The 11,475-nt window shown below is 44.5% G+C and overlaps 1 pseudogene; it reads left to right on the top strand.

The window, feature by feature from the left end:
- The first annotated feature begins 1,874 nt into the window (after window positions 1-1,874).
- LOC141500415 (activator of basal transcription 1 pseudogene) lies at window positions 1,875-3,037 on the top strand (annotated as a pseudogene).
- Window positions 3,038-11,475: the final 8,438 nt, after the last annotated feature.

The raw sequence follows: 11,475 nt of genomic DNA, 5'->3' as shown, positions 1-11,475 counted from the left end.
TACCAGAGAGGACTTCCCCCCTTTGATCTTGTCAACAAGATAATCAGTCACTCTCCCTTTTCTCCCCTCATATTTGCCATCATAAACCCTATAGTTATAAACTCTTGGTAAAGTATTTGTCATAGCATTTAGTGATTCATTAAGGAGACTGTATTTCTCAATAGATTCAAATGGGGGGAATGACAGAATTATTTCTCTCAAATTAATAACCAATTATTGAATTAGCACCAGGATTTTTTCTCTTCCACATTCTCCCTAAATAGCCCTCCCCAAGATCCTTATAACAAGTGAGTAGTTCACCTAAACAAATTCCCATATGGCCATGTTCAAAAATGAATGCCCTATTGTGCATATTAGACTCACCTCTTACCCTGATGTTTTTAAAAGTATCTTATCTTTATCCCAAATTAGCTCTTTTCTTTCCAATATAATAAATAATTTACAAATTAGGGTAAATTAAGTCAATCTACAGATCAGGAGTAATTGGAATATAATAGTTATAATGTAATTTCAAATATAAGTCTGCTATCATGGTGCCTAGGAAAACTACTTATGCATATTTCAGTAGTAATGATTAACCTTCTAGGTTGTTATTTTGTTAAATTTTCTGGCCAATCATATTCCAGTTTCAGATGATCCCACCTTTTCTAGTCAATAAGCATTTCTTAAATACTTACTATGTGCACTGGAATCAAAATACAAGCAGAAACTATTTTTTTTCCTTAATAAGCTTAGGTTTTAATGGGAAAAGACAACACATAAAAGGAATGTAAAAAATAAGAAGAGGAGGAGGTGCCTGGATGAGGGGCATTTATAGGGAAAGTCCAAGAGAGTCAAAAGTACAGCCTGGAGAGGACTGAAAATCTGACTGGTTTAGGAGACCTCCTTAAAATGGAGGTTGTAGGAGGAATCACAATCACAGGGAGAAAAGGTCTTTCCTGTTGGTGAGGTCTAGGGATAGAGTATGCTTCCAGGGGAGAGAGGTTTCTAGAGTATTGCAGAGAATTTCTAAGAGAATCAGGAGTTCAACCTGGTGAGACATATCCTAATTTAGGGAGTAAAGCTGAAAATAGGTATAAAAGGCAGCAAAGATAAAGAAATTGTGGCTCTAGGGTAATCCATGCATAAACCTATAAAGAGATTACCTCCTCAGGGATTAAGCAGAGCTCTTCCAGAAAGAGCCACAAGGCCTTTTATAAATTCTAAAAGGGGGCAACTAGGTGGCTCAGTGGATAGAGCACCCGTCCTGGTGTCAGGAGTACCTGAGTTCCAGGAGTTCAAATTCGGCCTCAGATATTTATTACCTAGCGGTGTGGCCTTGGGCAAGCCACTTAACTCCATTTACCTTGCAAAAATCCCCCCCCCCAAAAAAAGTTCTAAAATAAAGTGAAATGAGATTTAAGGAGATGCCCAGGAAACCCACATCGTGGACAGTGAAGCCATAATAACAGTAATTAGAGACTCAAAGGAAAAATAAATTTTCCACAAAGACAACAAGAATATCTAGAAGAAATAAAGCAAGAAATGTTTTCGGAATAAAAACCTCCAGATTTAAGAAATAGAACAAATGGCAAGTGGCTAAGCTTCACCCAAAAACAGACTCCCTGATAAGTAGGGTATTAGAACGTAATCAAAAGACTGGAAGAATAGAAGAAAATGTAATACTGTTATTTTAAAAAAACTATCTTGAAAACAAATCAATTTAATCATCACCGCATCCCCTGAAAGCCATGATTTTTAAAAGTTTGGCTAGTATATTTTAAGGAAACGTAAATGAAAAACGGCCCCGATTTGCCGCTGAGGGCGTGGGGGGGGGGGATCCACGCGTTACTCCCCCCCGCCCCGCGCGGGGAAGGGCAGTTGGGGGCATGAGAACGCCACAATCCTCCGGGCCAGGATGAGAGCAGCGGCCCCGGAGCCCGCGGTCCCGCCGGAGGCCGAGTCGCCGGGCGATCCGGGGCCCGGCCCGAGGAGAGTGGTGCCCGGCATCGTCTACCTGGGCCACGTCCCGCCCGGCCTCCGGCCCCGCCACCTGCGGGCCCTGCTCGGCGGCCTCGGCGAGGTGGGCCGCGTCTTCCTCCGGCCCGAGGCCAAACGGCGGGGCCGGCGGCGCGGCCGCGGGCCGCTCTACCGCGAGGGCTGGGTGGAGTTCCGAGACAAGCGGGCGGCCAAGCGGGTGGTGGCCAGCCTGCACAACTCGGCCGTGGGCGCCGGGCGCCGCAGCCCCTTCGGCCACGACCTGTGGAACCTCAAGTACCTGCACCGCTTCACGTGGAGCCACCTGAGCCGGCGCCTGGCCCGGGACGGGCGGGCCCGGCAGCTGCGGCTGCGGGCGCAAGTCTCCCAGGCCAAGCGGGACACGGACGGCTACCTGCGGAGGGCGGCGCGGGGCCCGCGGGTGGAGCGCCCGGGCGGGAGCTGGGGCTTCGCGCAGCGCCCCACGGAGCTGGAGCTGGCCGAGCGCAGGGCGGCTGGGGCCAGCCGGGGCCCAGCCCGGCCTGCGGAGCCTTGGCTGGCCAGAATCTTCGGGCCGGGGCCGGAGGCTGCGCCCGGGCCGGGTTTCGGCCCGGCTCATCGGGGCCAGCGGCTGCGGGCCGCGGCTCGAGGACCCAGCGGGAACCCGCCCGTTAGCTGACAGGGCGGCCCAGCCGCGCTCCAGAGCTTCCAGTGAAAACACCGCGAAAGGGCCCCAAGGAAGTTTTAAGCCCCGAGATTAGCAGGAGCTAACCGAAAAGTAGGAGAGAGCTTAAAACGCATCCCCAAAGGGGAAAAGCGTCATTTGTTTTTATTGATTTGTTTCTAGGGAGAGTAATTTATGCAACAAAGCAGAGAGGTGGGGGTCAGGGCAGAGAAAGGAGACAATAAATCCCCAAGTTCTTCAAATTAAAAGCCTGGAACGACGTGACGACTCTGAAATACAGTCAAGAGAAACCTCGAAATTATTCGAGGAATTGGAAGAGGGTGTATGATGAAGTCCGGTGCTCACAGTCTAATGCCGGAATTGAAACTTAAGGCTCGAAACACGTTGTCTTCTGAAGCTTAATGTCTTCCTGTGGTATTTAGGTGGGTTAAGTTAAAAAAAAAAAGACCTGGAATGAACTGCCTTGTTATAAGGGTTTAAAGGCGGTGGGGGTGGGAGTGAGAAGGAGAGAGTAAATGGTAGAACTACCCTAGTTTAGTAAGGTGGAAGGAAATGGAGCTTGCTTTTTTTCTCTGAACTGGAATGCTTCCCTTGCCAGTATCAGTTTATTCTGAGTTGACAACATTCCTGACACTATTTTTACAGAACTTTACCATCTTTTTTAAATATTCCCTTACCTTGCCTTACTTCAAACACCTTTACAATTTCTTTTTAAAATCTAGCTTGTTGGTGAACATTGATTTTATTAATAGCTTACTTCTTGAATTTTGTCTCTTGTGAATTTTCAGGTGACTTGTCTATTATTCTTTTTCCTTCTTTGTGTATACCCTGTAGCAGTGATCAGCAGACTGTGACCTGTGGGTCTCAGCTACAATTTTTTCACATGTTTGAATGTGGAAATGAAAATCAATTTTCAGAGTCCATTACTAGAGTTATGGAACCATACCCACACCTGGCAAGTACATTTTTACCAGGCTTTATGTAGCAACAACATATCCCTTGTCTTCCTATCAGTGTCTTGAAACTTCACATTGCAAGTTTTGATTCAAAATCCAAATCCCATTCTCAAACCCACTTTCCAAATTAATTTTTTTCACTTCTGTGTCCCTTGCCTATAATAAGCAAAAAGTGAGGAAAATAAAACCTTTGATCCAGGTTACTGCCTTAAACTTTGGCAGTGTTCTTTTAATTCCTTCTGGAAGTGGGTAAGTTGTTACCCATTTTGACAAGTTTTTGGAGGTTTTCTGTTATATTCTGAATGCATATCCAAAGCTGAGGGGGAAAAAAAAAAACCTGTTTCACAGCTAATGGAAATGTAAATTGGTGTAGCTATTCCAAAAAGCAATTTGGAATTATGACCAAAAAGTCATTGAATTATGCATACCTTTTGACCTAGTAATACATTACACTAATGGACCTATAATCCAAAGGGAAGAAAAAGTAAATAGTAAATAGTTGGAATAAATACTGAGCCAATTGCTGAGGATACAAATGTGAAAAAGATTGGGGGGAGACATACAAAAGAAAACTGAAGACAAGGCATGGTGAAGAACCAAAAAAGTTCAAAATTAGTATAGTCAGAGAAGCCAAAGATGCTCAAGATAGGAGTGCAACCTGGGGGGTAGGGTGTAGTAAGGTGGAGAATAAGCCATCTGAGACATAATGTCCTCCAGAAATCTCTCCCATTTAAATAGAGGTTCAGTTCATGGTTCATGCCTATCCAATCAGAGGGACAGGAGTTGTGATGATAGCCTTTTGGAAGACAATGAGATTTACCATTGTTTATACTTGGGGCATGCTAGAGAAGCAAGAAATGTCTAAAAATTTGTGCTGTTGGGTGAGAAATGGGGGGGGATGAGAGAACTGAGATAAGTGTTTTTCTCATCCCCCCTCTTTAAATGGAAATTGAGTTCATAGCTTCACTAAAAATGAAGCTCTTCAAAAATAAGTATAAAATGGTGGGAAATGAAGAGGAACATGAGATCTGGAAAAATAGTATATAATATTAAAGCAGCTGTTTTTTGTAGTAGTGAGAACTGAAAATGTTTTGTCCATTGTGAAATGACTGAACAAATTATAGTATAAGAATTTAGTGGAATGTTGTTGTACCATAAGAAATTATGAAAGGAACAGTTTCAAAGAAACCTAGGAAAACATATATAAACCGATTCAGAGTGAATGGAACCAAAGCAGAACAAATTACACAAGGTGTTTCAAAGTCAAGATTTTCAGGACACCCATATGTTTTAATTTAATCTTCAGAGTTTAGTTTCAAGAAATAACAAAACAGAATTAGGTTAACATATACATTTTTAATATTTCTCTAATTTTGCTGATTATACAGGCTTACATGGAGGCCCAGTTAGAGAGCCAGACTCCAAAAGGGGTTTTGGAGAGAGGTTCTTAGACAGTTTATCAGAAGGCAGGATCTGAAGAAGCTACCTATAGAGTTCATCAAGGGAGTATCCTTGAATTCAGGATGGAGCTAGATAGCAGACACACCTAAAAGATATGTTCAAGGGGAATGACTCTTCCTCACCTAGGATCTTTGTGCCTTATCAGTTATGCCAAGATATACAAGTACATAATTCCAAATTGACATGTACATACTTTATGAAACATTGCCTATAATAAAACATGTTCAGTTGTTAAAGATGCTCAAATAGACATAAATGTAGACTATTGTATTCAGAATCCCTTTAAACAGGGGAAGCTAGGTGGGGGTGGTGGATAGAGCACCAGCCCTGGAGTCAGGAGGGCCCGAATTCAAATGTGGTCTCAGACACATAATTACCTAGCTGTGTGACCTTGGGCAAATCACTTAACCCCACTGCCTTGCAAAAAAAAATTTTTTTTATCCCTTTAAGCAATAATACCTTTAGGTGACTCTTAAACATTTTGCATACATTTCTACACAAGTTCTAATTCCAGATTAAACAACCAAACATAGAGGAAAAAATATTTCCAATTGGGGTGACAAGATAGTTCACAAATTTTTACTCTTCACTAACATTTTTGTATTAAAATCTTATTTCTTAGAATAGCAAAAAAGTTCTTTAACCTATAACTTTTAATAGTTATTACCTCTTATCATTCTGTTGGAAATTAAGTGAATGTCCTTCAATTGGAGAATGGCTTAAACTGTGGTATGCATGTCATGGAACACTATTCTATTAGAAACCAGGAGGGATGGGGGAATTCAGGGAAGCCTGGAAGGATTTGCATGAACTGATGCTGAGTGAGATGAGCAGAACCAGAAAAACACTCCCTAAAAGCAACATGGGGGTGATGATCAACCTTAATGGACTTGCTCATTCCATGAGTGCAGCAATCGGGCACAATTTTGGACTATCTGCAATGAAGAACACCATCTGTATCCAGAGAGAGAATTGTGGAGTTTGAAAAAGACCAAAGACTATTAACTTTTTTTTGTTTTTGTTGTTTTGTTCTTTTGACTATTACCTTTAATTAAAAAAACTATCTTATGTAATTGTGCTATCTCTTATACTTTATTTTTCTTCCTTAAGGGTATTTCTCATCACATTTAACTTAGATCAGTGCATACCATGGAAACAGACTACCTTCTGTGGGGGGTGGGGAGGAAGCAAGATTAGGGGAAAAATTGTAAAATTCAAAGTAAAATCTTTTATTTTAAAAAATATCATTCTGAAGAATGAGATACTTTACAAATTGAATCTTAGGCCCTAGCATGATGGCAGATTCACATCAAGCAAGATCACTAGTTGAGCTGTTTGGCTGTGGACTTCCTCTGAAAGCACCCATTAAAGGATAGTCCAAGGGCACTTAAGCAAACCTAAGAATGAAATTCCAGAAAGATTATTAAAGGTTCTAAAATGTAATTCAAAACAATATGAACATAATTATCAATATAAAATCAACAAATTAACTTAGATAAAAATATAGCACACTTTTTATAAAAGCTTTTTTCTAAATTTAAAACCTAAAAGTATTTCTGTTTTTAATTCCTAAAACTACATTTCTTATTCAGCCTTAGCTTTAAGTATAATAAATCCCTAAAGTTTTAAAACAAAGTCTTTGAAATTTGAAAATTACATGCTATTTTGTGCAAGGTTTTCCACAGAAATTCTACAACAGAACTCTTGAAAAGGGTTGATTTTTATATTTTTTATATTTAAATACTTGATTAAAACAATTCCAAATTACTCAGTTACCCTTCTTGTTGGGGGGGGGGGAAGAGGCTTGGTGGTCGCTTAGCGGGGGAAACATAATCCCCTTATAAAGGAATGTTACAGAACTCGGCCCCTCATTGTTTAAGAGTTCATGGGAGGGAGGACAGGAGGGATAAAAGTGTCTGCTGAGAGGTGGGGAGGGAGCGGGAATGTGATCACAGAAGAATAAAGACTCATTATCCACCTCAGGCGCTCTGTCTGGTTCTTCCCCCATCAAAGAGTGGGGGCCGGAGGTACCCCGAAGACTCATCACGCGTTGGACTGGTGAGTAAGAGGACGGACTAGCATAAAGAAGCCGGCGTTGTAAATAAAAACCCGGCAAGTTCCCCCATCAAAGAGTGGGGGCCGGAGGTACCCCGAAGACTCATCATGCGTTGGACTGGTGAGTAAGAGGACGGACTAGCATAAAGAAGCCGGCGTTGTAAATAAAAACCCGGCAAGTGGCACCCGGAACAGGGACCTGATTTTGCTAGGGAACGTCTGAATCCGCTGGTCGGATTCTCCAGACAGCCTCGGTCGTTTCTGACCGGGAGGAAGGAGAGGGCGTTTACTCTCAGATATTGCCTGAGGGACATATCCCTATTGTGTTGACTATGCTTCCTTTCTCTCCCCTTTCTCCTTCTACTCTAATCACGCTCCTTGCCGTGCTGGCCTGTCTGATTGTGCCCTGCTGCCTCCTTCTCTTTTGCCGAACGGGAACTTTCCAGTTCTGCCACCTGTTAGGATTGCAGCCTCGGCTAGTAGACAGCATGGGGGGCCGGAATAGTATTCCCGCCTTTGAGCCGGAGGAAAAAGAGGTCGTTGCAGGGCAGCTTTATAAACTCTGCGCTAAGCATGGCTGTAAATTACCTATCAAGACGTGCCGTGCTTTTGTTGAGAATATCTGGAACATCTGCCCTTGGGTGCAACATAGTGGGATCCAACCAGATAAATGGAAGGTGGTAGGGCAGCAGATGGCCTCCTATGATGACACCTGCCCGGGAAAACTGACCCCCAAGGATTTTACAGTGTATAAGATAGTGGATGCAGCCCTGCATCCCCAGAAGGTGACTTTAGCACGAACAATCAGCACTCAGGTGGGTAGCTCGTTGGCGGGATCGGATTCAGAGAGCCCAGAGGAAGAGGGAAGGCCATCCCCTCCCCTGTATCCGTGGGAGGAACTTAGAAGAAACAATGGGGGAACAAGGGGCCCCCAGGGAGAAGAAAATGCCGCATGCCCCTCCTTACCGAGACAGAATGAAAAGGGGGAGGGCGATGAATGTGGCACACTTAGAGATTCAGGGCCGGAAGTTTCCGAGCGCGGGAAGGGAGGGGTGCAAACAGCCCTCAGGGGTGGCAGGAAGAGGAGCGTGAGTAGGTGGGACCGGGAGGCTGCTGACGAGGAGGGAGAAGTCCGCGCTGATTGGACAGCTGCCGCGCCCCAGGCTTGGCGGCCCAGCCAGGAAACAGAGGCAAAAAATCCCCCGTGTTCCTTGTCCGCCCTTCAGAGATCCCCTCAAGGGCTCCGCCCATCCGGCCTACTTGCCACCAGTGCCTCCATAGCAATAGAGAAAGGGGAGGAGGTGGACTGGGATGACTGGGGCCTCTACCCGGTATTTACGGACCCCCTTACCGGAGCCCGAGACTACCGCCCTGTCCCTTTTAAGATGCTTAAGGAACTTAAGGAGGCCGTGACTAAATACGGCCCAAGCTCCCCTTATGTAAAAAGACTGATGCAAAACCTCTTTGCTACGCACCCTTGGACCCCTGCTGACTTTGACGAAATTGCAGCCGCGTGCCTGGATGCCTCCTCATATTTAGCTTTTAAGGCTCAGGCCCGCAGAGAGGCCTCTAAGCTGGCAAAATCCCGGGGTTATACTCCCCTGGATTTAGCCATTGACCTCCTGTGTGGAACTGGAGCCTATACTGACCCTGCTGTTCAGGCCCAGTATGGCCAGTTTGAGCTAGAGACTGTTAAAGAAACACATGTTGCAGCTTGGGATAAGATTGGAGCCATGAAAGGGGGGAGAGCCACACAGAAGTTGGTTGGGCTGAAGCAGAGAGCAGATCAGACACCCCTCTCATTTGTGAACGAGGTTAAAGAGACCTTGATTAATGCCCAACCCTACGGGGTGAGAGGAATTTCTTCCTTTTTCAGGCCTTCTGATCGTCGTAGGGATCCTTGGAGGTGCTCCATCTGAAGGAAATCCGACATGGGGAATACTCCGAGTTATTCCCTCTCCCCTTCCGGTAGCACGGAACTCCCCGATCTACCCTCGCCTGCTAGTGACCAATACATCGATGGGGCTCCCTTCTGCATATATGGACCCCGCTGAAGCACCGGTCCAGAACTCCTTCTGCTGGGACCTGAACAACTCCCTATGTTTCGACATCGGGGAAGAAAATCGGTCCTGGAACTTCAACTCCACAGGGCAGAACGATTTTAACTATAGCACTGCCCCGACTGACCCCTGCGTCGGCCTTTTCCCGCAGACGACTGTCAGCCCAGCAGGGACAAAAAAGGGGACCCAGCTCCGAGGCCTTCTGGGTTGGCGACCCCTGGTGAATCAAACTCAACGGGACTTCATGATTCCTCGGTGGGGCCCCTCATGTGTGGCCACAGGGGAAGACATCGAGGATCCCATACCATGGAGGGATTGCCAGATGGCGGGAGGGTACCCCCTTGAGGGTGAACAAGGACGCTGATTCTGGGAATCACCCTACTTGTTGTCTGTTTCTGCCGCCTAGCTAGGCGACAGAGGGGCTATATGCTTCTTACTCAGAAAGCCTTCATGGCCATGGAGACGGGGGAGGATCCCCAAGTCTGGCTAGCCGCCATGCATGACATGTGACACCTAGGGGTAAGATGAGGTAAACCCCAAGACGGGCAACCTCTCCTAACCCAGCCACCTAAGACAGGCCCTGAGGGTGTCGGGCGCCTAGGACGGGCAAGGTCCTGGGTTGAAGGAGATGACCTAAGACAGGGTTCCTCGCCCCCGGCTATCAGAGGCCAGTAGAAATGACACCGCTTAAGGCTAACCTCAGCACCGCTTAAGGTCACACCAAGTGATAACCTTGTAAAACAGAAAGGGGGAGATGTTGGGGGCGGGGGGAAGAGGCTTGGTGGTCGCTTAGCGGGGGAAACATAATCCCCTTATAAAGGAATGTTACAGAACTCGGCCCCTCATTGTTTAAGAGTTCATGGGAGGGAGGACAGGAGGGATAAAAGTGTCTGCTGAGAGGTGGGGAGGGAGCGGGAATGTGATCACAGAAGAATAAAGACTCATTATCCACCTCAGGCGCTCTGTCTGGTTCTTCCCCCATCAAAGAGTGGGGGCCGGAGGTACCCCGAAGACTCATCACGCGTTGGACTGGTGAGTAAGAGGACGGACTAGCATAAAGAAGCCGGCGTTGTAAATAAAAACCCGGCAAGTTCCCCCATCAAAGAGTGGGGGCCGGAGGTACCCCGAAGACTCATCACGTGTTGGACTGGTGAGTAAGAGGACGGACTAGCATAAAGAAGCCGGCGTTGTAAATAAAAACCCGGCACCTTCTCATAATTTTTATAGGTAATAGACAAAAAATTTCCTACAGGAAGTTTATTTCTTAAATGACAATGCTTTTGGATATTTCCTCACATAGCAATGTTAAAAGAAAATGATTTTCATATTGATCAGTATGTGTAATTTACTAGTTAAAATTTAGTTTCTAGAGAGCCTTTTTTCATTGACAGATTCTGACTTGGGAGTCATATTCTCTCCTTGACCACATATTAATAAAATTAATCAGCCTGTGCTAGTGGGCTTTATACTCAAAAGTGAATTTTATTGTTTTTTTGTGATAAGCTTTCCCATTCATGATTCATGTATATTATTCCCTGCCTTAATTTAGCACCAAGGTGGAAAAATCCTATTATGTAAATCTGTTTACAATTGTAATCTAATAGATTACAAGAGAAATTGCCCTTTAATACAGTTTGTTTAACCAAATTTCACAATATAAGAAATACTGTGTATTTAAAACTTAAAACTCTTCAATTATTGAAAATGCGATCTTAATTTAAATGCACCTCCAGATTACCTTACATAGAAAGTTGTCTCGTGAACATTGGCTTGGAATGCTGTTCACATCTAAAAATCCATGTAAAGTTATGAAGTAATTACATAAGGAGATAATAGAAATAGTTAACATTCCTAGAACATTTACCTTAGGCCAAGCATTTTACATACTGCTGCCAGAAAATGTGTCTGGCTAAAGGTTTCAGAGGTTCGAGAAAATCTGAAAGAATTTGCTTAAAAGGCTGATAGGAAATTTTAGGAACAAAAAGGTTTAAGTATTGCTGTAATTAGTAGAAGCTAAAAGAAAGAAAGACTAAAAACAGGAAACCACTGATCTCTAAGCTACCTAGACAGTCTAACCTGAGCCACTACGAGAGGATGAGCAGCAAGGAAAAGAGAAGTTTCATGGAAAATAATGTTCCCCAAGAGTGGGAAGACAAGCAAATTGAGTATAACCTAGATCAGATTAGGAAAGGAAGGAAGGTAGGTAGAAAAATGTTAAAAACTACATGTAACTGGGTGGGGGGGTTAAAACTTAAAAAATAAAATGTGAAATTTCTTTGAAGAGATACTAAATTTATCTAGA

The sequence above is a fragment of the Macrotis lagotis genome, chromosome 1 (assembly GCF_037893015.1).
Source record: "Macrotis lagotis isolate mMagLag1 chromosome 1, bilby.v1.9.chrom.fasta, whole genome shotgun sequence".
NCBI classification, from domain to species: domain Eukaryota; kingdom Metazoa; phylum Chordata; class Mammalia; order Peramelemorphia; family Peramelidae; genus Macrotis; species Macrotis lagotis.
The sequence above is the reverse complement of the archived record's forward strand: the minus strand, read 5'-3'. Positions and strand labels throughout refer to the sequence as shown.